The sequence below is a fragment of the Vitis vinifera genome, chromosome 18 (assembly GCF_030704535.1).
Source record: "Vitis vinifera cultivar Pinot Noir 40024 chromosome 18, ASM3070453v1".
NCBI classification, from domain to species: domain Eukaryota; kingdom Viridiplantae; phylum Streptophyta; class Magnoliopsida; order Vitales; family Vitaceae; genus Vitis; species Vitis vinifera.
The window spans coordinates 13,171,961-13,197,180 of record NC_081822.1 but is presented as its reverse complement, the minus strand read 5'-3'; the positions used below and the strand labels follow the sequence as shown (position 1 = coordinate 13,197,180).

The following is a 25,220-nucleotide window of genomic DNA, read 5'->3' as shown; positions in this document are numbered from 1 at the left end:
AAAAAAGATAAGGAGAAAAGAAGAGAGAAAATAGGGGAATTTACCTTTTTTTTAGAGAGATTTAGGTTTTAAGGGGGTAATATATATATATGTGAGAAAAGGAAAAGATTTGGGGGGCAGCACGTATTGGAGTTTTGGTAGGGAGAAGAAGGAAGATAGCAGGAAAGGAGATTTTTTTTAAGAAAACTTTCAGGACGCATTGGAGAAAGGAGAGGGAGAAAGGAGTACTCTTTTGGGGGATTCTGGGATTGTCTTGAGGAGAAGCACAGAGGGAAGGACTGGCAGCACGCATCCTCATCTCATTTGAAGCCGAGCAATTCTTCTCAAAGATTGGTTTTTCCAGGTATGGTCATGTGAAATTTGCATTCTCTCATCTCTATATGATCCTAAATATTATTCTGCAAGTCCCGGTGTTATCTAATTGATTGTTGTGGAGATTTGGGACTGATCTTTCTTTTGTTGAATATATTTAAGCATGAGCATGCTCTGTTTTAGCTTCTATTTTTAGTCTTTTTAATTTCTATTGTTAATGGCTGATGAAGGGGATTGTCATTGATATTGATATCCAAGAATCGTTCTCTTATTCTTTGATATCCCCACTTGTTTTTTAAGCCCATTGACAAAACGATGGAATGTGACTTGGCATTTTTTCTCTTTTCTCATCTCTACTCTGTTTTCTAGAGTTCCGTTTCTTTTCCTTGTATTCGTTTCTTCCTTTTCTTCCAGGCGATAAATTTTGGGATTCTTGGAATGAGAGACTTTAGACTGTCTAAATTGGAATGTCAAGATGCAATGTTGATGTCTTAACTGAGGTTTGCTGGGTCCAGTTGTGTGGTAGAGTGCCTACCAGTTCATGGATGCAAATCGTGATACTCGGATGTCAGTGTGAAGTTGTGATTAAGGTGAAAGTGTTGAAATCAGAGCTTAGAAGAAGGTCATCGACTGTTAGGACTGATATAGAAAACAATGGGAACACGCATTATCCTTTCATTTTAGGCCACTCTATTGCAAATATTCACTCCCTCTTGGAGGCGGGTGCATTTTCTGGTTTCAAAGTTGAAGAGATTGATATTGAGATACTTTTCAACACACAAAAGCAGGATTTGGATGGGATGAGGTTTGGAATATGACATCAAGGATATTTTCAGTTTGCTCTTGATGAATAAATGAGAATCACGTACAGACTTTGCCCGTTTGTCCAGCTAGGAAACTAATTGATGCAGAATTCTGGAACTAAAGGGAAATGCTACACAACTCTGCTTTGCTTTGCTTAAAATTCCAAAATTCGAGCATTGCTGATGGCCTCTGAATGCATAGAACCCCTTGTATTGCTGATGCAATCTGAGAACAGCACAGCTGTAGAATCTGGTGTTTATGCTTTTGAGAGATTGTTGGATGAGGCTACAGCTTCAGGGGACACAACAGCAGATAATTTGATTCAGAAAACGATAAGAGGACAAACAAGAAAATTCACAATCCATAGTCATCTTTGCATCCTAGATGCCTCAACCCCATATTCAGATTGAATTACTGAGCAAGAAGCTAAGCGAAATGCAAATAATGCAGGACTTCCTAAAGCACGTCCTTATATATGCTCTAAAAGATAGAAACAGGACTAATATTGAACACATGGCAGCAAGGTATTTACGATCTTGTAAGTGAAGCTACAGGAATTAGTTTGTTTATCCTATTGGTAATATAAGAATCCAGAATTCAATTAAATGCTTGGTGGGAAGATTCAAATGAAGAAGTACGTGGTTCCTCTGAATGTCGTGAGAAATTAATCCAGTTGACAAGCACAGTTTTCCAGAATACGTCATCTACTTCAGAATAGCAATATATAGCCAGCTTTGTCAAGATGACATGCCAATGGTGAAGAGATCTGCTGCATCAAATCTGAGAAAGTTTTCTGCTACTGTTGAAGCTGCTCATTCAAAGGTTGACATCATGTCAATATTTGAGGATCTGATACAGGATGATCAAGATTCTGTTAGGTTATTGGCTGTATAAAGTTGCACAATATTTTTGTAAAAAACTATCAGATTGGGAGATTTGACTGCATTATAACAGACCAAAAAAAAAAAACTGTTAAATTTGATGGCAAAGTTCAAAATAGAATCTGGATGCATGTCGTTTAATCAGAACTTAATTAGCATGTTTGTGGATGAGGGTCATGCTTCGGAGAAAACTTTTGATCAGAGTTAGACAACAAGTGACAATCCTTTACCAAGATTTCCCATATTTTTTTTAGGATGTTTTCATTGTAATCAGATTGGCGGGGTGGGGATTTCAAAAGATTGGATGTATTCCCAGGAGTGAAATTCCTCGAATATTGTTTCCCTTAATGGCTATTTGAAGCACTGGGAGACTCACAAAGTCATCCCAAATAAAACACTCTATACCTGAATTAATGAAGAAGGGGTAATGGCAAGCCAGAGGACTTACAAAGGACTACATTCCAGGTCTGGACTTCATTGATCCCCTCTTTGAGTGCCTAAGGGCAGAACTCTTACCAATTCCAGTTCTTTCTCCGGATCTACTGCAAAGAGCTGGCTGTGCAGGTTCTGTGAAGAGTTTTGATCTCATATAAAAATAAAATAAAATCGAAAGCCTCAACTCGCTGGTCTGATCTTCCATGGTCGCATACAGATTCTTGGATCAAGTGTTCCAGAGATTTGCTTCAAGAAGATATTGCTGATCAATCTGAAAAACAGCCAGATGATCTTCATTTTCTGCAGTTCATCTCAAGGTCCACTGATTATGCTAAAAGAGCGATGATAATTCATGAGGATTGAAGCCGATGTTCACCGTAAGTGTATCTTTGGTAGTCATGCTGCCGCATATGTGATGACTTTGATGGAGGACAGTGAGTTGATTAATGAGAAATCTCTTTATGACTTTCCAAAATGTTTGAGAAACATTCTTGCTATTGAAATAAGCTGAGCACCTATCCGAGAAGTGGCAGTGTAGCATGCTAAGCTGACTCCTCAAATTGAATCACTTTGAAATCAGTGAAGAAGAAAAAGCAAAGGCTCAGTGAAGAAATTAATGCCCAAGAGCATCAGCAGAATATGAACTCTTATCATCTCATTATGGAGCAGCCTCTACGCTCTCTACAAGGCCCATGGTTGATACTAATATGGGAATATCACCTCCTGACACTCATAAACCACCCTCTGCACTCATTCCATATGATGTGGATTTAAGACATCCTCAAACTCCATCAGCTGCTGAAAATGCCTTTAATGGAAATGCCGGAGTCCATGTCCGGGATTAAGTTTCTTTGTTCATTTCCACAGGTGTATGAAGGTTTACATATAGTTGGTTTATATTTGATCAAAAGCTGATCTGAACAGTGCTGAAGTCGCTTATGCAGCCATGCTGGACATTGGAAACTTGGTGCCTGCAGGCCACGACTCCACTTATTCGTGGCAGAAATTCAATCACCCAATAGACACAATATTACCCACCCAGATACTGAATCAAGGCAGCAAACTTGCAGCTCTTTTCTCGAAGGTGAATTATCCAAGTGGAAGATCCATGATTATATTGCACACTGACCAGAATCTCGTGTTTTACACCACTGATTTCTCAATAGATTCCGCAAATCCATACTTCGAATCGTATAGAACAAGAAAGTTACTTCGATGCTCCTTCAAAATCTTGTCTAAAAGAATCTTCAAGCGAACCTTTGGTCTCAGAGTTCCCATTGCAGTCAACTAAAAAAAGAAATTAGAGAGTCCTAAACCAGCAGTAGATCCATCAGAACCAAGTTCAGTTTAGAGAGGCCTGATCATGGCTTACTGACTTGAGGGGAAGAAATGGTTTAAATCTGTTCTTACTTGTACAAACTGTTGAAGATATAACCTCAAGACACACTCCTGCATCCCCACAGAGAGAATCGATCCAACCTCTGGACCATTTAGCATTGGAACTCGCTTTAGAAGAAAATGAGCTTTAAAGCACTTGCCAAAATTCAGAAGGGGCACCACACACGTACAGCTTGGAGATGTTGCGACAGCCCTTGTATTTATTCGAAAAGCTACATCAGTGAATTTTCCCATGCGAGCTAAAGAAGATCAGTTAGTACTACTGAAAGGGAAAAAGATGAAGTTCGCGATGAGCTAGAAAACTCAGATTCTGAACTACAGAAAAGTCCAGAAGTGAACTATAAGAAAATTGATGAATCAGATGAACTTCTGAGTGAAGATTTGAAACTTGAGAATGAGTGGCAGCAAGTGAGCACATGCTCTGAAATGAATATGACCAGTTCTACTCTAGACATGCCAGCAATGTACAGAGGCCTCTTCATACAACCATCAGCAATCCAGCAACAGCTAAACCTCCTAAGCTCCAGTCCCTCATGGCTATCTTGCTACACACACGTCCTCCTCTCTTCGCTTCTTTGATTGGAAATTTACTGTTTTCAATTGAATTTTTGAATCCTTTTACGACTAAGTGTTTCCAGCTTTGAAAAATCCATCCTTAGAATTCTTCTAGTCACTAAAATCCGGATTTTAATAAATTTGCTGCCACTTTCCTCCAGGCATGCATTTTCACTATTTTCTTTTGTTTTCAACTATTTTCATGGTTTTCTCGATTTTCAACAAGCATGAATAAACTTCATGATTCCAAATAATGGAATTCGTAGAATCAATTCATGCAAAATTAATTAGGGCTTTGGTGGGGGGCCCGACATTCATGAAATTTTCCTCAATATTGTTTGTTTGATTGTGCTTCCTCTATATGGATACGTGAGATTGTTTTACACTTATTATTGAGCTAACCTTATTTCTCACTTTAGCGCACAGCTTGCTGTCCAGGTATGCCCTCTACCACCACACTTTCCAAAATTTCATGAATATGCATGCCATTGCCCTGTTTGGTGTCATACTTGATTGCCTTGATATTTACTTGATTGTTTGATCATATTTGATGAAGATACATGTTGTGTGATACATCATCTAAACTAAGCATTGATGTTTTATAATAGCGCCTAGGAAGCGGTTCAGGTACGCACCCTAACTCTTCTTTATTGTGATCTTATCTTGTTTAGCATGCAATTTTTTTTCGAAATCACCCTAGCTTACTTAGGTATCTACAATTAATCAATTAATTGCCACATTACCCTTAACTTAGTCAATAGAGACCTCTTTATGGCTTAGAGGGGTGCTACCTCCTAGAGGTACCTTCCCAATAAGTAACCTGATCCCCGGACCTAGACTCGGGTTTTTCAAAGACATGTTTTTTCCAAAAATTATGGAGTCACATTTTAGGGTTTTTCTTTCTTGTTTTATTTTCCCTTTAAAATAAAAATAAAATAAGTGGCGGCTCCAACTTTTCCAAAACTAAATATTTTTTCACAAATAAAAAAAAAAAAGCGAGTCTCGCCAATCAAATGGGGACGCACGTGAAAAATGCGGGTCCACAATAGGCAAAAGCTATGTATGCACTCACATTTTTCACATGAGTCCCCACTCAATGGCGAGACTCATTTTTTAGTGAAAAACTTATTTTAGTAAAAATTACAGTCATCGCTTATTTTTATTTATTTTTAAAGGAAAAATAAAATCAGAAAGAAAACCTTAAAAAATGACTCCTTATTTGGAAAATCAATTCTATAAAAAACTGAGTCTAATTCTAAGGGTCAAGTTACCTCGATAAGGTACCATAAGGTAGCACCCCTATAAGCCTTAAATAAATGTCTCTACTAATCAAATTGAGGTAATTATAACAACTGATTGATAAATTATGGATACTAAAGAACAAGAATGGGACAAAGATGATAATAACAAAGGCCTAGCAAAATACTACTCACACAAGATATGCATATCATGTAAAATTAAGCATATAAGAAAATGGAAGGAACGTACCTTAATGGCAATCCAAAACATTTTTCTAAAACAATAGGGTTATTTCAACAAGTATAACATCACAAATGCTCTATAATACACAACATGCATTACATCCAAATCAAGAATCTAAGAAGTGATCAAGGCATACGTAATAAGATGTAGTCAAGTATAAGAATATATAAAAGCAAAGATCAGTAAATATTATGCAATATTTCAAGTAGTATATGAATTATATATATATATTTTAAAAAAATCTCATAAACAAAATATCAAAAGAGGCATGGGATACAATATAAAAATTATATAAAGGAAGAAAAATATACTCCTACTTCTAAAAACAAAAATATCTCAACATGATTCATATGGCTCATGATCCACATGCTCTATAGGAACAAATGAAATGACTATTCCCCCATACAAACTATCTGAAGTGGATACGCTCCAACATAAATCAAAGTCCATTGTCGATGAGAGGGTTATGTCTCAATATGCATCATCATATCAAGATTTATCACAACTCCTAATACTGAAAAAGGGTATATTTCAATGTAATCTCAATAAATCCTAATCTATCATGTTCCAAAAGAAGGAATAATTAGACTATGTCCATCATGCCAACTCACTGAAACAACCGTGTCTCAAAGTAAACTATCATCCCAAAAAATCAACTATTAATGAGAGAAGTATGTTGTAATGTAGAATATCAAGTAAAGTGATTGAATATCTAATAAAAGTTCTTTAAAATAAGTATGCCTCAGTGTAAATCATCTCACAACTCTGGATTTGTCATAATCTAATAAAGTGGTTATACCCTAGTGTAGGTCATCATTTCAAAATGTATCATCAATAAGAAGGTTATGCCTCAATATAAGGTTATAATCTCAAAATCCACCATTAATAAGGAGGCTACGCCCTAGTGTAAGGTCATCATCTCAAAATCCATCATTAATAAAAAGGTTATACCCTAGTGTAATGTCACCTCATATCTTCTCATTTATCATGCTCCAAGTGATCTCTAACTAATCTCAAATATTGCCCATGTATGAGCTATCAAACACAATGTGTGTTGTTATGGCCTCAAGGTGGTTTCCAGACCCAGGATGTAATGTAGGATAGAGTAAAAGGGTGAAAGAAACCAAAGGAAACTAGGCTAAAAGACCCCAATGATATAATCCCCATACCCCTCATCATACGTGAGATGCAATGCATAGAAAACCTCATGAGTCATGGACCTAGGAGTATCCCCTTAAAGCACTATGCTAAAAGAAGAAACATATCAAACATCAATAAGATGATCAAGAATAGGGTGTGAATGCTAAACCCAAGTCGGACATTGAGTGAAATGAGAAAAAAAAAATCAAATAGAGAAAAATTAGGAAAATTAATGAAATAAACATAAAAGAAGTTAATGAAAAAGGAAAGTGAGTACTAGTCAACCAACATCAAAGCATGGAAATAAGCCACATCACAAATAGTTGGAATAATGAATAGAGTTATTTAGACACCCCAATGAAAGGTCGCTCACCTCTCACATAAGTCAAGTGGCTCATACTCTGTCCAAAAATGGATATCAAGGTAGAATTAAGTGAAATGAGGGTCTCGGGGAGCTCACATATGAAATCTTAGCAACACATGGACAAAGTAAATCCCCATATACATACATGTGCTCAACATAGAATCATACAATAAACATATAAACAATGCATTTTTTTTTTTTTTTTTTTTTGCATACCATGATCAACACTAAACAAACTTCAATGAAAATACATAGCCAAATGGGTAAACTCTCCCTATGTATTGATGTAACATGAATCCTCACTAACAAGACAATATCTGAAACTAAGATATTTGAACTACATTCATAAGGTGAAATAGGGAAGGATGTGACTACCCTACATGCAATAATGTGTTGGAAACCACCACTCAAGGTGAAATAAAGATAATGCCAAGTAAGCAATAATAAGGAAAATGAAGTAGGGATGAACATCACAAGTGATATGTGTGATGTGAAAAAAAATGATAATGAAGATAAAGTGGAAATACCATAATGAAAGACAAAGGATAAGATCCAAATATGTCTATCAAGTCCAAAGCTCATAAGGTCCCTAGTCAAAGCATGCAAGCACTATAGGGCCCCCTTAACCTAGTGTAATAGGTAATGAGGTGATCTCTCATAATGTAAAACTCACCTTAGATCTAATCATCTTAGACTGTAACTAGTCAAATTAGAGAAGGAATGTACAATACTAGAATATGTGGGGAAGGAAGGGTTATGCCATGGTGTCAAGGAGTAATGTTATACAAAGCTCAAGATGTAGACGTGGATAAGATACTACTCTGATTAGAAGGCTAAATAGGTCATAGTTTCAAACTCCCTAGTTCGATCTCCTAATCCTAGGTCAATAAGTTCAATATCCTTCATTATGTGTCAGAACCCAATGATCATGATATGTAAGTGAAGAGATGTCTCAAGTCAAAAAGTTTAACCACAAATGATGTATGGTCCTGCGATGATAATAAAAAGACTAGATGTATGATAGAAACTTTAGAGTCATAGAGGTGTCCACTGTAAGATGTCTACAAATGTGACTAGAGAATTTTCATCAATAATCCAAAATGAAATATATGTTAAAAAAAACAACACTATCATAAGATTGGTACTCTATTTTAAGCATGATATCTCTTATTCAACTTTCAACTCGAGCCCTAATAAAGGAAAATGATAAGGTGATCAAGGCGAATCTCTCAAAAAAGTTATAAATATGAAAAACATGCATTTCACATTTTTATAAAGAAATGAGGAATGTCAAGCTAAAAATGGAATCAAGTACATCAAATGGAGGGTGAAGTATCAATCTCATGATAGGTATATAATATAAAAGGATGATCATGATTGATAAGCATATCCTAAAACACCAAGCAGGATGTAGCAACAAACTAACAAATGTCTTAACTTAAGAAGGGAAAGCTAATAAAAGCCCTAAGAAGAACGTACACTAGACTTAAATGACGAAAAAGAAGACTATACAATGCACAAAGAATAATCTAACTGATACTTAAACACACACTAATCTTTGAGCACACATGTAGACCCTCAATTTTGTCCTTTGACACTTGCATTTTATCCTATGGGTGTCACATGCACCCATGTTTTCATATGGCCCTGCCATGGCCCCCTTTTGGCCTTGATCGGTTTTTGAGCCTTGTGTAGGTTCATTTGCGGTCCAATGTAATGCAGGTGTGTAGTTCATTTTGGAGTTCTGCCATGGCCAATTTCCCTAGTTGGTCACATCATGCTATAGGGAAGGAAATGAGGCCCCCCAAAAATTTCAGTTCAGTTGGAATTCATAGGAGCAGGTTCGAATTCAGGGCACTTGGGTTTGTTTTGATCATATCTCCCTCATCCGAACTCGAAATCGTGCACTGTTTTTTTTTTTTTTTTTATGGACTCCTTATTATTCAAGGAATATTCTTTCAAAATTTTAAATTTTTTCTCAACCAGCTCGACCGGTTCCCAAAGTTTCAGTTTAGGTAGAATTCATTGGAGCAGGTTCGAATTCGAAGCACTTGGGCTTGTTTTGATCATATCTCCCTCATTCAAACTCGGAATCATGTACCATTTTTTTTATGGACTCCTTTTTTGTCAAGAAACATTCTGTCAAAATTTCAAATTTTTTCTCAATCGGATCAACCAGTTCCCAAAGTTTCAATTTAGGTAGAATTCATTGAAGCAGGTCTGAATTCGGAGCACTTGGGATTGTTTTGATCATATCTCCCTCATCCGGCCTCAAAATTGTGCAGCATTTTTTTTATGGACTTCTTATTCTTTTGAGGAATATTCTATCAAAATTTAAAAAAATCTCTCAACCGACTAGACCGGTTGGCATCCGGTTTAACCGGTTCATCGAGTCAGCTTGTATGGAGCACTGATTTTGGTGATTTTGGAGTCCAATTCCTACATGGCTTGGGCCCATGGGCTCCAGATCAGTTTTGGGATGTATTTTGGATCCATTTTGGGCCTTATTTCAGATTCCTTGCAGCCCACCATGAATCCATATGGATCCTTGGTGGGAAAGCAAGTTGAAAGCTTAAGATAGTCAGCTTGCATGGAGAATGAGGAGGGGAGTTAATGGGGAAGCTGATTCCCGAGATTGACTGGAGCTCTTTCTAGAGCTTGAAGGAGAGAAAAACAAAGAGGCTTTGATGGCTGGAGGTCTGGGACTATAAAAGAGGAAAAAAAATCATATTTGAAGGGACTTCTTCTTTTTCTGAGAGAGGGGGACTCTATGGAATCATGGGGGAGGAATTTTATAAAAGGTTTTTCGAGGGTTTCTTTTCGTGAGTGGTCTGAGGGAGTGGAGTGAAGAGGTCCTCAGACTTTTGGGGGTCTCGGATACGTTTGGAGAAGCTTTGCAAGCTGAGGGAGCAGATCCTCTGTTTTTAGAAGAAAAGCAGAGTAAGGAAACGTGGCTCGTGTATAGATCGAGGCTACCTCTCTGGGCCCCGCTTGAAAGTGGGAATCTTCTAACATTTGAAAGGCTCTGCACATGAAGGAAAGAAGGAGAAGAAGGTTTAATTTTGGATCTTTACCAGGTAAGATTCATGAGGAAATTTCAGGAATTTCATCTGTTTGATTGAATTGTCTTTTTTTTTTTTTTTTTTATGCTCAGCCAATCTTTGGATATCATCTTCTGATTTAAGTAGATCATTCTAGCTACGTGGATTGTTTTAGACTTGCTGTGTATGCACTCATGCTCCCATTCATGGATTTCAATATTCTTTGTGTTTAGTTGATGCATGGGTGTCGGTTTGTTTAGAATCTGATGCATGCTATGTAAGGGTTGGGCTCACTGCCACTCTTAACTATTGCCATCCCTCAAAGTATTGCATGAAATGAGGATAAGGATGAAGGCAGTTTGGTTACTTTTTTTTGGCACACTCATTAATGCTGTGTTTTCTTATCTTTCCTCTGTCTGGGAATGCATGAGAATTTGGTATGACAGTTGTGGTTTCCTTCAGATTATCTTTCTAGTCATATGTTGGTGAATATGTCTCTCCTATTGGTTGATTGATGCTTGATGTTGTTGGGTAAGGAGAGGAAGGCCCGGGCTGTGAGACCCTTTTGTTTTTCATTATTCAAATGTTTTTTGGGTTTAGTACAATTTGGATTTAGGTGGGATTTAAGCCCATCCCTGAGTGTTGTTTTGGTAGAATATCTCAATTGAAATGTGAGAGGGTCTTGATATCATTGGTTTGCTTGTTGAGAAAAGGGGCCACCATGGCCACTTAGTGTGCTAAGGGTAGTAACCTTTGGGCCGTTCAGATCTCAGTTCCAGATTTGTCCACTTGGGGCCTAGTCTTTACTTGAGCATGAATGAGTGGTTAAAGCCTAGGTTGTGCATTTGATGAAATATTGAATAAAATTCTGATTGCATGTTTGTTTTGAATTTAGGAAATGGGAAGGGTATTGATAATTGATTTGGGGAACTCAGGCCATTCCTATCACATTTCAGTTGATTGAAATCAAAAGACAAAGTAAAGCTTAGGTTTGGCTTGCTTGAAGTCAAAGTTCTCCTTAGCTTAGGATTTGGGTGGAGGACTTTCGACCTCCTTGTTTTGTCAATGGATGAGGTCTCCATGGCATTCTTTGTGTTGGATTTAGGGGCTGCCCATCTTGGACGCCTGGTTTAGACTTGAAGTTAGGGGCACTTGGTTGTGTATGAGAGGGTGCCCTCAGTCATCATTGCCTCCTAGGGTCATTAGTTTAGTTTGAGAGGGTGGCCTTCATTTTAGTATGATAGGGTGGCTTGGTGGCAGCCTCGTTTTTGAAGTGCTTTGCATTGTTTTGGCCGGTTCTCCCTCATCCGGGCTTGGAATTGAGCGCCGTTTCTTTTCTTAGATTCCTTATTCTTCAAGGAATCTTCTGGTAGAGTTTCAGATTTTTTTCTCAATCGTATGGACCGATTGGAAACCGGTTCAATAGGTGGCTTGGTGGCAGCCCCGTTTTATAAACTCTTTGCATTGTTTCGGCCGGTTCTCCCTCATCCGGGCTCGGAATTGAGCGTCGTTTGTTTTGTTGGATTCCTTATTCTCTGAGGACTCTTCTGGTAAAGTTTTAGATTTTTTATCAACCAGTTGAGCTGGTTGGGAACCGGTTCAACCGGTTCTACTAGGTAGCTCCAGTTTTAGCGTGTTTTGACCCCCATTTTTGTTGTGGCTTGGGCCCTTAGGCTCCAAGGCACTTGTAGGCCACCTTTAGGGTCTGAATCCAGATTTGGTTTGAATTAATGTGGGACCACCTATGAGTTGAGGGTATTGGCTAGGAAGGTTGGGGGCTTATTGTGAATGTTTGGCTTAGGCACATTTTGATGTTTGATTAAAAATGCTTGTGTCTATTGATTTGCCCCTATTTGCAGTGCTTGGCTGGGGACCCGAGGTACGTACTTGACTTGTTAGGAATTGGATTCATTTGCATGTGTAGGGTTGGGATATGTTTGCTCATTGTGTGTTTATATTGCTTGACTAACCTCTTATATAGCGCTTGGCTAGGGACATCAGATACGCACTTTTTAGCTTTGATTTGTGGAGACTAAGTGCATACTAGATATTGAGCAGGTTCGTGTGATCTATGTCATTTGTTTATCCTGATTGATCGATTGATCTTTGACCCATATGCTCCCATGTACCCAATTCATTAGTAGAGACCAAGTTCTGGGCCTAGAGGGGTTCTACCTCGCATAAGGTACCTTCCCAATAGGTAACTTGATCCCCAAACCCAGAATCTAGTTTTTGCAGACTGCTTTTTCCATACTGAGTCATTAAGGGTTTTTGTTCTTACTTGATTTTCTCCTTTATAAAATAAAAATAAAAAGTAAGTGGCGAGTCCAAACAAAACCGTTCCTCACCGGGAATGGATTTTCCAAAACCCGAAAACACACTTACTTTCTTATTCTTTTAAAAAGCGAGTCGTACCAACCCGCCCGTGAATCGGGTGAGGGTCAACACTTTAATATTAGTGATAGTCATGTTCCAATCTCAAAAGCAATCACACCCTCTCTTAATCTCATTGGCATCCTCAATATCGTGATCCCCCAACTCTCAAAACTCTTCTTGCCATGATCTCTCAAAGAAAAACCCTCCTCCAATCTTTCCGATGTCATCATATATATCTTAATGGTAGACACCCCTACTGAGGAAAGTCCTCTTCAATATAAAACTCTCAATAGTAGCCCTTAATGATGTGAATCCTTGAAGAATCCTCCAATCTGTGAGTTTTCTATCCCAAATCAAATTGTTTTCCTTATCATTTCCTCCATGCCAATTGTTCATAACTCAAGAGAGTCCACCAAAACTCATTCTTTTCTTATTTCTTCTCACTATAGTCACGCATACCAAAGAGTCTTACCCAATCTAAAAATCTCCAAGTTGTCAATATCTAAAGAGAGTCTTACTTTCTTCCAAAAATCAATCTCAAATTCATGCACCCTCTTCAAATCTTCCTAAATCTTTTATTTTGATTTCCTAAATAAACCCTATGCACATCCCATGAAAAGTGATATGAAATACTATCCTAAAGTGCAATTAAGAATTTTCCTAAAATGAAACTAAATGAACTACCCTAAAGTGCACTTAGATGAAGTATCCTAAAGTGCACCTAAATGAAATGAACTAAAATGCATCTAGATGAATTAGGTGAACTTTCTAAAAAGTGCAACTAAGCTAAGTAACTAAGTGAGCTAAAATAAAGTGTCACTAAGTGAACTAAACCTAAAATGAACTAAGTGAGCTAGACTAAGAATGCAACTAAGTGAATTAAGCCTAAATGCAACTAAGCGAGCTAAACTAAAAATGAAACTAAGTGAACTAAACCTAAAATGCAACTAAGTGAACTAAACTAAGGTGCAACTAGGGTCACATTTGGGATCTATAAAAATCCCTCGATAATGAATCTTTAGCAGTGGCTCAAAAATAGTAACAAAGGAGTGACAATGGACCACCATGGAAAGATTAGAAGACAATTAGAAGTACATGAAAACACATAAAATAAAATGGAGGGTCTATACTATGTAATGAATATTTCATACCCTAAAGCTATGTACAAATTTACACATTTTTTATTACGATAAAATATGTAAAATATAATGTATTGTCAAAAGCTATACAAAAGAATTTTTATAGTTAGAAGCTTTGTAAGTCATATTTTCTATGTTCAAATTAGAAGTTATATATATAGTATTCATCCCACTAAGGGTAAAAGTTGAAATATCTTATAAATTTCATGCTTTGAAGAAATTAAATCACTTTGAAAAGTGAAGCAATACAACACTATGAAAAGTGTTTCACATTTATAAATTTACTTATATATTTTTAATTCTTTGTTTAGCCTATTATTGTATGTAATTTTTAGGTAATCAAAATATAATACTTGTTTGACTTATCATGTGATCATAGACTAGGATGTGATCTAAATCGAGTATACAATAACTTCTTAATCTATGATGGTCATTGTTTTCCCAAAAAGAAAAAAGAAAAAAAAAAAAGAAATTCACACCTTACCAACAAAAGTGATAAAATGATGAAGAAAGAAAGCTAGGCTTGTAGAATAAACCTACCATAAATTATAAGAGAATTATTGTCATAGGTGTGACATGTAATGACACTTAATGTATACTAATCGCATGATTAAGCATTTCATTGACTTCTACCAAAATTAAAAGAAAAAAATTAGGAGATAAAAATTCTAATTAACATATCTAACCTAGATTATTATAACTTTGAAAATGCTAATGGTAAAATTAACTAATTGATTGGTGACAAAAAATGTTTATTATTATGTTCTCACATAGGATACATGCTTTTTTATGTTGTCTTTTTATATAACATAGTACATGTTATATTTATTAATAAATGTTTATGTTTTATCTATGTGTAACATCAATTGCTTAATAAATATATTCCAAGATATTTGTCTCATTAATTGTACAACATTGGTAATAACTGATATTATTACCACATATATCAAGTAATAAAAACCTAATAAAAGCTCCACAAGAGGTCATACTATGTCACCATTAGCACACAAATCCATTTGAATAACATTTTCGCATTGACATGACTAACTTGGTACCCAGGGTGAACAATGATGCATCAACTTCTTACTATGTCATATGGATGTCCATTAAAGAACAAAAAGTTTCTTCATCTAGTGATTAGTCTATTTGAACCCTTGAAGGGTATTTATTACATGTTATGTAGACTGCTAATTTAATGAGACAATTTTCCTACCATAAAGGGGAGAAAATCCGATTCTAGAATAATGACATGAAAATTTGAACATGAGTTAATGTCCTTGAAGGACAATTAATTAATATTACAACAAATAAATCTAAAACTCATTGAAATGTGACAGATTTTCTAATAAGACATGCTTGAAGGATGAAAGACTTATCAACTTATAATGCATATTCCTTAGAAAGGAAAATGGCACAAGGAATGGTACATGCATGCAAAGATTACACTTTTGAAAATGTCACAAATTGACTGATCAATTTCAAGTAATCGCTAAAGATGCACAAATTAAACCAATGGCCCCCATGAGGCACAAATTATACAATTAGCTTGTAAAAGGGTATAAGTACCTAACAATAATAAGATCTTAATTAGTTATTTATATATAGGAGAAAAATAAAATTAAAAAACCCTTATCATTGATAATATTTTCTCTTTTTAAGTGGATATTGACATCATAAGAAGTGTTGATGATTGGAGCCAAAATATGTGCTCTAATGACACATATTCGATATGATTTATGCACCATAAGACACTCAAATCATCCAACTTGATCAAAATTGTTGCTAAGGCCTTAACCATGAGTTTAACTTGCATTTTGGAGATTTATCTCAAGTTTGAGGAAAGAAAAAGGTGCAAGTTGAATTACTTAGACTTTGAAAGATCAAGAAAGGGTGTAATAAGGAAATGAGTGAGTCAAGACTCATAGACCATGAGGAAATGGGTGAGTCAAGACTCATAGACCATGAGGAAATGGGCAAGTCAAGACTCATGGACTATGAGGAAAGGCAAGTGAACATGGATAATGAGGCATGAAGCCAATTCATCAAGTTGAATGGAAATTTGGAGTGCAAAATCTGGTGGCAACATGTATTCTGACTTTGAAGCAAAATTTGGAGCACTTCCCAAAATCCATTTTAGGCAAACTATATATTGTTTCAAAGCTCTAAAAGTCAAGAATCCAACGTTTCAAACAATGTGCAAATCGAAGCTAAAAAAAAAGAAAAAGTTATGACCATTTGACAATAACTGTGCAGAGTTGAAAGACCATTTTGAAATTCAACTTATGAATTCAAAATGCAATTTGAAATTATCCAAATTTTGAATTCACACACTACCACATTGATATTTTGCCTTCTCTACTTCGGGAATTGCATATTGGGAACTTCATCCACCCTTAGTGGACCCCATATGACTAGAAATCACAATTTTATTATCTTTTTAGTCATTTTAGGAAATTATTTATAAAATAAGTGGCCAATAAGAACATGCCACATGTTAGGTTTTTTGGTGGAAACTATAAAAACTCGATATTTAGGTTTCTAGGGATTTGGATTTTTTATTTTTATTTTTATTTATTTATTTTTTGAGGAATAGAAATGGTTTGATAATTCTTGGTGGTGGGGGAGAAGACCTTGAACGTTTTTCTTGGTTTTTTTTCTTTCTTCTTTTTATTATTGAATAAATTATTATTTTTAATTTCTTTGAAATCAAGAATGGTTCTTTCTTATTCTTTTATGGCCTATATATGTGAGGACATGCCCATAAAAGGCTAAAAAACCATTTTGGGGTGAAACATGAAAACCTAGGGTTAGATTCAAAGGGAAACAATGGGTGAAATCGGATTAATAATGGAATGAATGAAATGTTAGGGCACTAGTATTGAGATCAAAATACTCTCTAAAGTTATTTTGACTTAAGAAATTATACTATCGCATATTCCTTGATGCTAGGGATTATTGGTAATTCTTGATCTCTAGTTATCAAATGTTTTGTCATTGTTATCTATCCTAAGGCAAATTTACATGGAGTGGTAAAAGCCTAAAAACCTTAGACCTAAACCTAGATTCCATGTCCATTCATCTATTAGGTAATTCAATGGAATAAAATATTAAAAGTTAGTATACGAATCAACTTTGAGGTGTGGAACTTAGGTTAATCTCGTTAGACCATGCATTTTGATTACCCTAAGACTATTAAATTATAAACCCTTGTTTCACTTAAAGGTTTATACTCGAAGTTGGATTGTGGATCCCCAATCTTGATTAATTTATTAAAAATCAACAATTATTCTATAATTTAAATAGGTTTATTTAGAAAATTTTCATTCATATTTCATTCTGATTTATTTCAATTAGATAATTTTTTTTACCTTTAGTAAATAATTAATCCTTTGAATACAAGAACAAATAAACATATTAGAGTTGATCTCAGAGAACGACAACCTGGAATACTACAAAGTCATGGTAACTCTATATCTGGTTTTTCTTGGTCAAGGTTATCATGTATTTATGCTTTAGTATTTTATTTACAACAGAGATTTACGATCAGTTGACATATAAAAGATTAGCTAAAATGGAAAGAAGTTATTTAGGTAGAATTAGGCTCATTGGAAAAATCAGAAGTATTTTGACCTATAGTTTAAAGGCCTAAAGTCATCAAGCCTATCGAATACTGAGAAAATAAAGGCTATGATTAAATAAGAAAAACACCCAAGAGGGGAAGAGGGGGGGTGAATTGGGTTTTTCAAAAACTTTTTCAACACAACAAATTCAAGCACAATATAATAAAAATAAAATAAAGAGATAGAGTTAGAGAATTCAAACTCGAATTTTATAATGGTTCGACACTTCCTTGCCTACATCCACTATCCTCAATCTCCTAACCGAGTGAGAGTTTCACTAACTTAAAGCTTCAACCAAGCTTCCGATCTTCTTACACTTGGATTCTGGTTCCAATAGGCTCTTACACGATCTCTTCAAGATTCAAACCACTTGAAGACTTTAACACTCAGTTTTTACAAGAATGAATCCCTCAACTTAGCTCAAAGATACCTCAAATACAAAACAAAACTAGGATGACTCACAAGGGTGCACTAAAAGATATGCAAGTGATGATTTAATACACTAAGAAAGAAATGAGAGCTTTTAAGCCAAGAACAAGTGGGTAGACAATTGATTGCAAGTGTTCTATATATCATAAATGAAGTAGAGCTCTTAATTTATAGGTTTCTAAGCTCGGGAGCCAAGAGCAGCAAAAAACAGCCTCAACCGGTCGAGTTGGGGGTCGACGGTTCACTAGCCGTTTGAGCATTTAATGCTTTGGCAGGTTACAGTTGCCTCGATCGAACCTCGATCAGACCTCGACAGGAGGTCTACTTGGAATAAGGAACCTCAACCGGGAAAAGGAAGCTACTAGATGAGAGAAAGTGTTTTTGGCACTCCTCGACCAGACCTCAACCGAATAAGGGCAACCGGTCGACCAGTGCCCCAACCGGGTGAGCCGGTTGGCCAGAGCCTCGACCAATTTAGTCTTTTTGCCCCGAAAACCTATCTTTTTCAATTCCTTTCTTTTTTAACACTTAGGCAAGGTCTTTAGGTAAATTAATATGTCAATTTTGAAATGTTTTGCCTAAGGTACATTTGATAAAACTCGGGTTTTAATGAAATCAAAATTTTAAAGAATAAACCGAGTTTTCAAAGATGCATGAAAAGGTATGAAATACCTAAGGGCACCCATGCATTCATCTTACATTCATTTCCTGTGATCAAAAGTCTTCCAAACGTCTCGATCTTGTATCCATTTGGTCATTTGATGAATTTTAGAATTTATACTTGAGATTCTTTACCATTTAAACCAATTAGTCACTTAACCATGGTTTGTTATCATCAAAACCTAATTAGGAGAACCCTTGGGCTAACAAATACAAATGGGTATTTCTAAGAAAACACAATAAGAAAAATGTAATCATAAAAAATAAAGCATGACTCATAGCTTAAGGTTTCTCATAAAGACCAGAAAACATATTCTCTTATGATGAATACAATCATATTTAAATATTTAAGTAGTTAGTAGTATTAGAAGGATTGCATATTTATGAATTTTGTTATTGCATGTCTATATGGATTTTTAGATAATGACAGATAAATCCCTAAAAGATTTCATATGCCTCAAGCATATAACTTGAAACCTTGTAGCATATGTTCAATTAAGCTACAAAGATCCTCGTGTGGGTCAATCCATATGCATATGGTACACTTGTCTCGATAAGTATTTGTTAAAAGAATGATATGTAAATAATCTTATTTACCCATGCAAACTCATTAAGAAATTAACCATTAGATTTGCAATTGTTGGAGTATATGTGGATGATTTGAATCTTGTTCAAACCCCTTAATAGCTCAAAAGAATAACAAACTATTTAAAAAGGAAATTTGAAATGAAAGATTTATGAAAACAAATTTGTCTCTACTTGCAAATCGACCACTTTCTAAATAGAATGTTAGTGCATTAGTTAACATATATCTAAAGAGAGTTTTAAAGTACTTTTATATGGACAAATCACATCTACCCAATTCTCCCATGGTTGTTTGTTCACTTGAAGTGAACAAAGGCTTGTTTCATCCTAAAGAAGAAAATGAAAAATTACTTGGTCTAGAAGTACAATATCTCAATACAATTAATGCAATAATGTTTATGCAAATTGTACCAATTGAACATAGCCTTCTCTATCAATTTACTTGCAAAATACAATTATGCCATAACTAGAAGATATTAAAATAAGATTTAACATATATTACAATACCTTTGTAGAACAATGGATAATCACTTAGACCCATTATCTTATGCATAGAAAATTCTTTACTATCATCAAACCATTAAAAGTTGAAAAGATATTGCAGCTTTTCACCAAGCAATAATACCCATTTGCTCCTCTATTTTTGTTTTCCTTTCTTCATTCCTCATTTTTTTTCCCTCTTTATTCACTATCCACACCCTTTGCAACCACTTTCCATGGTTTCCACCACACCACCACCGTCATGTCATGAACACCCATTCCATGCACTGCCACTAACAACGCACCACTCTACCTCTCCGACATTCATACACATCACAAAGTGTATTTAATAACAATAAAGCCTTATTCTCATCTTCCATGTTCACCATCTAAATTTAATAAATATGCTATGATTCTACCAATTGCATGTATATGATCATTCATAGACATACCTGGTTGATACTAGAAGCAAAAAAAAAAATTCTTCAAATAAAGTCGGTTTTCTAGACTTTTTGTCATATACTTGTCCTTCAATATGTTCCACAAAATTTTTTTGTAAATGTCTCCTTCATAATTGAATACTTATGAACTTTAGCAAGACATAAGTGAATGAAACTACAAGCCTGGCGATTGATCCTTGCCCATTCTTTATCATCCATGTCTTTAAGTATTTTTTTCCAAAACGATATCCAAATCCTATTAGCACAATATATCTAACACCTTGCATTGCCACATTCCAAAGCAATTAGTCCCATCAATTTTTCCTACCGCAAATTTCATAATAGTAATTGTAGTTTTAATTGATGAAGTCCTTGCCATTTTCTTTTAGTTGGTTCAATAACAAATAGTCTTGAACTGACCCTAGAACCAACTTTGGATAGAACCAAAGCTTTGATACCACTTGTGCCAACAAAAATGTCAATACAAACATATTAATGGAAGAACCCAAAAATAAAGCAATACACATAAAGGTACATGAGGTTTTAATGTGGCTAAACTAATCATGTCAACCTCCATGGACAGGAGAGAATATTCCATTATATGATAGAGAATATTACAAAAAACATAAACGGATATAATTATTAGGTCCTAAAACATCTCATTTTTTCCTACTATTTGTATCTCCACCTTGACCTGTGAATCATTTTGTTTCACTAAGTGTCTCCCACTCTTCCTCACATCTACACTTGAGTAAGCCTTCTTGATCGATCAAGTCTCTCTCGCTCTTCCTCATATCTCTATCCACCATGTATAGTCCTCATAAGTTTATCTCATAACTTTTCCCTTCATGATAGGGATGACAATGGGGTGGGTTTTTTCAGGTACCCACCTCACATTGCACCTAATGGAACAAGTTTGAAATTTAAATAAATGGGTTAGGGCTGAGTTTGGGATATTTTTAAACACTCAGAACGAGTTCGGTGCAGGTTTAGGTATTGCCTTGTCATTTCTCTTCCTACCCTGATTATATATATAATTTAATTTAATTTAATTTTTATTTTCTTATTTTTAATATAATAATAATAATACTTTTCAATAAAATAAGTTATAAAAAAAAATATAACATTTTAATTATTTATAAAATATATTTGTTTTAAGATAATTAAAAAAAATTAAAGGGGCGGGGTGGGATGGGGATGAAAATTATTTTAAATAAATGAGATAGAGTTGGGATAGAGGCAACATATTCTAAACCCGCCCTATTGCCATCTCTACCACATGACAAAATATTTATAGACACATTCTTATTACTTTTCCTCACTCTATAAGGACTCTAATTACAATCATATATAAACTTAAGAAATATTTTGTATATATATAATATTTCTTTTACAAATATATATACTTCAATTAAGAATATGAGACACTTCTCAACAGTCAGCTCCTAAAATGATTACCACTTCTTCCATGTCTCTTACTCTAGCTGCAGAAGTTGCAAGGCCAGATTTGGTTGATAGTGTTGTGTTAGAGGATTTGTTCCTGCCGTGAGATGATGGCGGTTCAGTTCGGATAATTTGCAGTGGTTATGGATGTCTCCCAGTTTCAGTTCTCGGTCTCCCAGTCTCCTCCTTCACCCTATTCCGATTTCAACCCTCATAATGAATCCTGCTGCTTTCCTTACGAGAAACTCCTCTGAAAGTCTCCTTAAAGAGGAAAAAAACGCTGTTGAAGGCCGCCTCCTACCAAAATTAGCACAGCAACACAAATATTCTGTCTTCTTTCCTTCTCTCTGTTCTTTCATTCTTTCCTTTTCTTTTTCCTTTCCTCCACCTGGCAGCTCATGTTCTCTTTTTTCTTTTGAATTCTGCTGCCTTCTTTCCTTTTCAATAAAAATCGTGCTTTCGGATTTTGTATTCGATTTCTCCAATTCATTTTCTCCTTTTTAGATCAAATAATAACAGAAATTCTAACACTTAATAATAAACATAAATAAATAAAATAAGTAAAAATACGATTAAAAATTTTATTTTGAGTTTTAAAGTTTTGTCATCCTTCAGATTTGGCTGATCCAATTTCATGTTCTGCCAACTGACTTAATCTTGGAAACACATCAACCAAAATTTATATTCATTAACTCGAGGATGACACCTTTTCAACCCAAGATTAAAAAAATAAGAGTTAAAAATCAATGGGTGAGAGATTTGAGCAAACAATAGTTTAAGCCTCCTTTACAGTGGTTTTAAGAAATATTTTTTATATTTTTAACACTTAAAAATATTTATTAAAAAGAATAGAAATAGTTTTTTGGAATGATTGTTAAAAGGCACTCTTGATAACATGTAAAACGTGTTTTTGTAGTACGGGCTATCCAAACTAGATTTTGGGGGCGAAAAACTGACCTTGCACCAGCCCAGCCCACTTGAGGTCTATGACTACATCTTCGTAGTTTAGCCCAATTTCCCTAGCTGGTGGAAGTTATTGAAACCGATGAGTAGGAATTTCTGACTTCTTCACAGCATATCGGAGAATTATGTTTTGATGGGCCAATTTGGGAATAATAACATTTTCGGAACCCAACTTTCCATAATCCAAGATATGTCCACTGTTTGGAAAAATATTAAAGGAAACATGCACTATCTACTGTTTTAAAATGCTATTCCAAAATTGCCCTTTAGTTGTCCCTGTCAGCAGCCACCGTCTCTCACTCGGGCATCAAGGAGCCATTTTCTGAAGTTGGCCTCCAAACGAGAGAATCCCTAAAAAAGCCCTATTTTTTCCTCTACCATTCTCAATCCTCACAGATACTAATCTAATCAAGTTATTATTACTTTTTTTGCAACCCCCGTTTGATTCCCAAGAAAATCCACCCCCATTCGATTTCCGGGAAAATCCATCCTCGTTTGATTTCCGAGGCCCTTTTCTGAAGTTGGCCTCCAAACGAGAGAATCCCTAAAAAAGCCCTATTTTTTCCTCTGCCATTCTCAATCCTCGCAGGTACTAATCTAATAAGTTATTGTTATTTTTTTTGCAACCCCCGTTTGATTCCCAAGAAAATCCACCCCCATTCGATTTTCGGGAAAATTCATCCTCGTTTGATTTCCGAGAAAATCCATCCTCGTTTGATTTCCGAGGCCCTTTTCTGAAGTTGGCCTCCAGACGAGAGAATCCCTAAAAAAAGCCCTATTTTTTCTTCTGCCATTCTCAATCCTCGCAGGTACTAATCTAATCAAGTTATTATTTTTTTTTTTGCAACCCCCGTTTGATTCCCAAGAAAATCCATCCCCCTTTCGATTTCCGGGAAAATTCATCCTCGTTTGATTTCCGAGAAAATCCATCCTCGTTTGATTTCCGACAAAATCCATGCAAAACCCCCAAGAAAAACAAAAAAAAAAAGTGTTTTTTTTTTCCCTCCATGTGTTTTCTTGATCTGATCTAGGGGTCTCTTTGATTTTGGGCCATTGGATTTAAATTTCACAAACCCTAAATCCACGATTTTTGAGCCATGCTGAAAAATCCAACCTTTGTCTGCAAATCATGATCAGATTACCAAATAGCATCTTATGTTTTTTTTAAAAAAAAAAAAAAAATTGGACAGATTTTGCATCCTGCGTGGGCTGGTAGGAAATATCGGGACCTTTCACAGGGACGATGAACAATGGAGGGGTATTTTCGGTATGAAATAACACCTCAGACCAGAATGCATGTTTCCTTTAATATTTTTCCAAACAGTGGACATATCTTGCATTATGGAAAGTTGGGTTCCGAAAATGTTATTATTCCCAAATTGGCCCATCAAAACATAATTCTCCCTTATTATTACATATGTGTAATCATTAACTAGATCAGACGTACTATAGTATAATATATTAAACTTAGAGTATACGGATGGGTTTAGTATAACAGATTAGTAATTGACTTTTATTGGCACATCGGAGGGTTGGTCGTGTCCATCAACTCCCCTTGTGTTCGCCATGGGCGCTTAGGTGAATGCACTATAAGGTTAAGATGTGCGCTTTTCCTAATAACAATTGCTTTTAGGAGAGTTGGTAGTGCATAAGGTCCTACAAGTGGTATCAGAGCCAAGGTTATGAGTTCGAACCCCATGGGTGTCGCTGGGGGGAGATTGTTGACAGATTGGAGGGTTTTGGTCGCGTCCATCAACTCCCTTTGTGTTCATCGTGGGTGCTTGGGTGAAGACACAATAAGGCTAGGGTATGCGTCTTTCCTAACAACAATTGCTTTTAGGAGAGTTGGTAGCGTCTGAGGTCCTACAACCCTTAAATGAAAAATTGATTGATTAGCAAATTGAATTGTTAATTGAGAAAAAAAATAATAAACCAGTTTGGAAATTTTCACAAATCTAGTTTCTGACCAAGGACTAAGGAATAACAAGTACTAATTAAAGAATTTTTAGTCTCTTAAGATTGAATCACTAATATAGGTCATCCAAGTCTGGAACCATATTTTAAAACTTAAAATTCTTTCTTTAAGAGTCTTTTAATAAGTAATATGATAAAAAGTTTTAATCTTTAAGGCATTTAACTTGACATTGATTTGGTAAATTTTCCTTAATTATCAATCACATAGGATCAGACTAAGTCAATCATTGATCATAAAATTTTACATATTAAAGGATCCTTAGTATGCATCCTCTATATATCTCTAACATAGACGAACTAACAAAAGATGGAAAACAATTTTCTCAATGAAAATATTTTGCACTTGCATATAATGCAAAACTGATCAAACTATTCTATATATCTTTAATTGTTTTGTAAAATACTTCAAGAAATATTTAAAAATATCTCAAATTTATTCTACAAATAATTTACTTTAAAAGAATTTTAATAAAATATATTTAGTAAAATACATTTTTTTTAAGAAAAGTATACTCTAAAAAATAGATAACTATTTTCAACTATAGTTAAACTAAAAAACTGATACTGTACTTTCAGTGAAAACAATGTAACACTAGAAGATTGCTAAAGGGTGGATCCAAGTTTTGATGTAGTCTTTTGTAAGTAGGGATGTCAATTTTGTGGGTTACCTGGGTAACTTGCCCTGCTCTGCCCGTATTG

General features: G+C 35.3%; 1 long non-coding RNA gene across 1 annotated transcript; it reads left to right on the top strand.

The window, feature by feature from the left end:
* Positions 1-22,670: 22,670 nt before the first annotated feature.
* On the top strand, positions 22,671-23,926 carry LOC104882583 (uncharacterized). The gene is made up of 2 exons (XR_788331.3): positions 22,671-23,136; positions 23,738-23,926. It is a non-coding gene; the product is annotated as an uncharacterized LOC104882583 (long non-coding RNA).
* Positions 23,927-25,220: the final 1,294 nt, after the last annotated feature.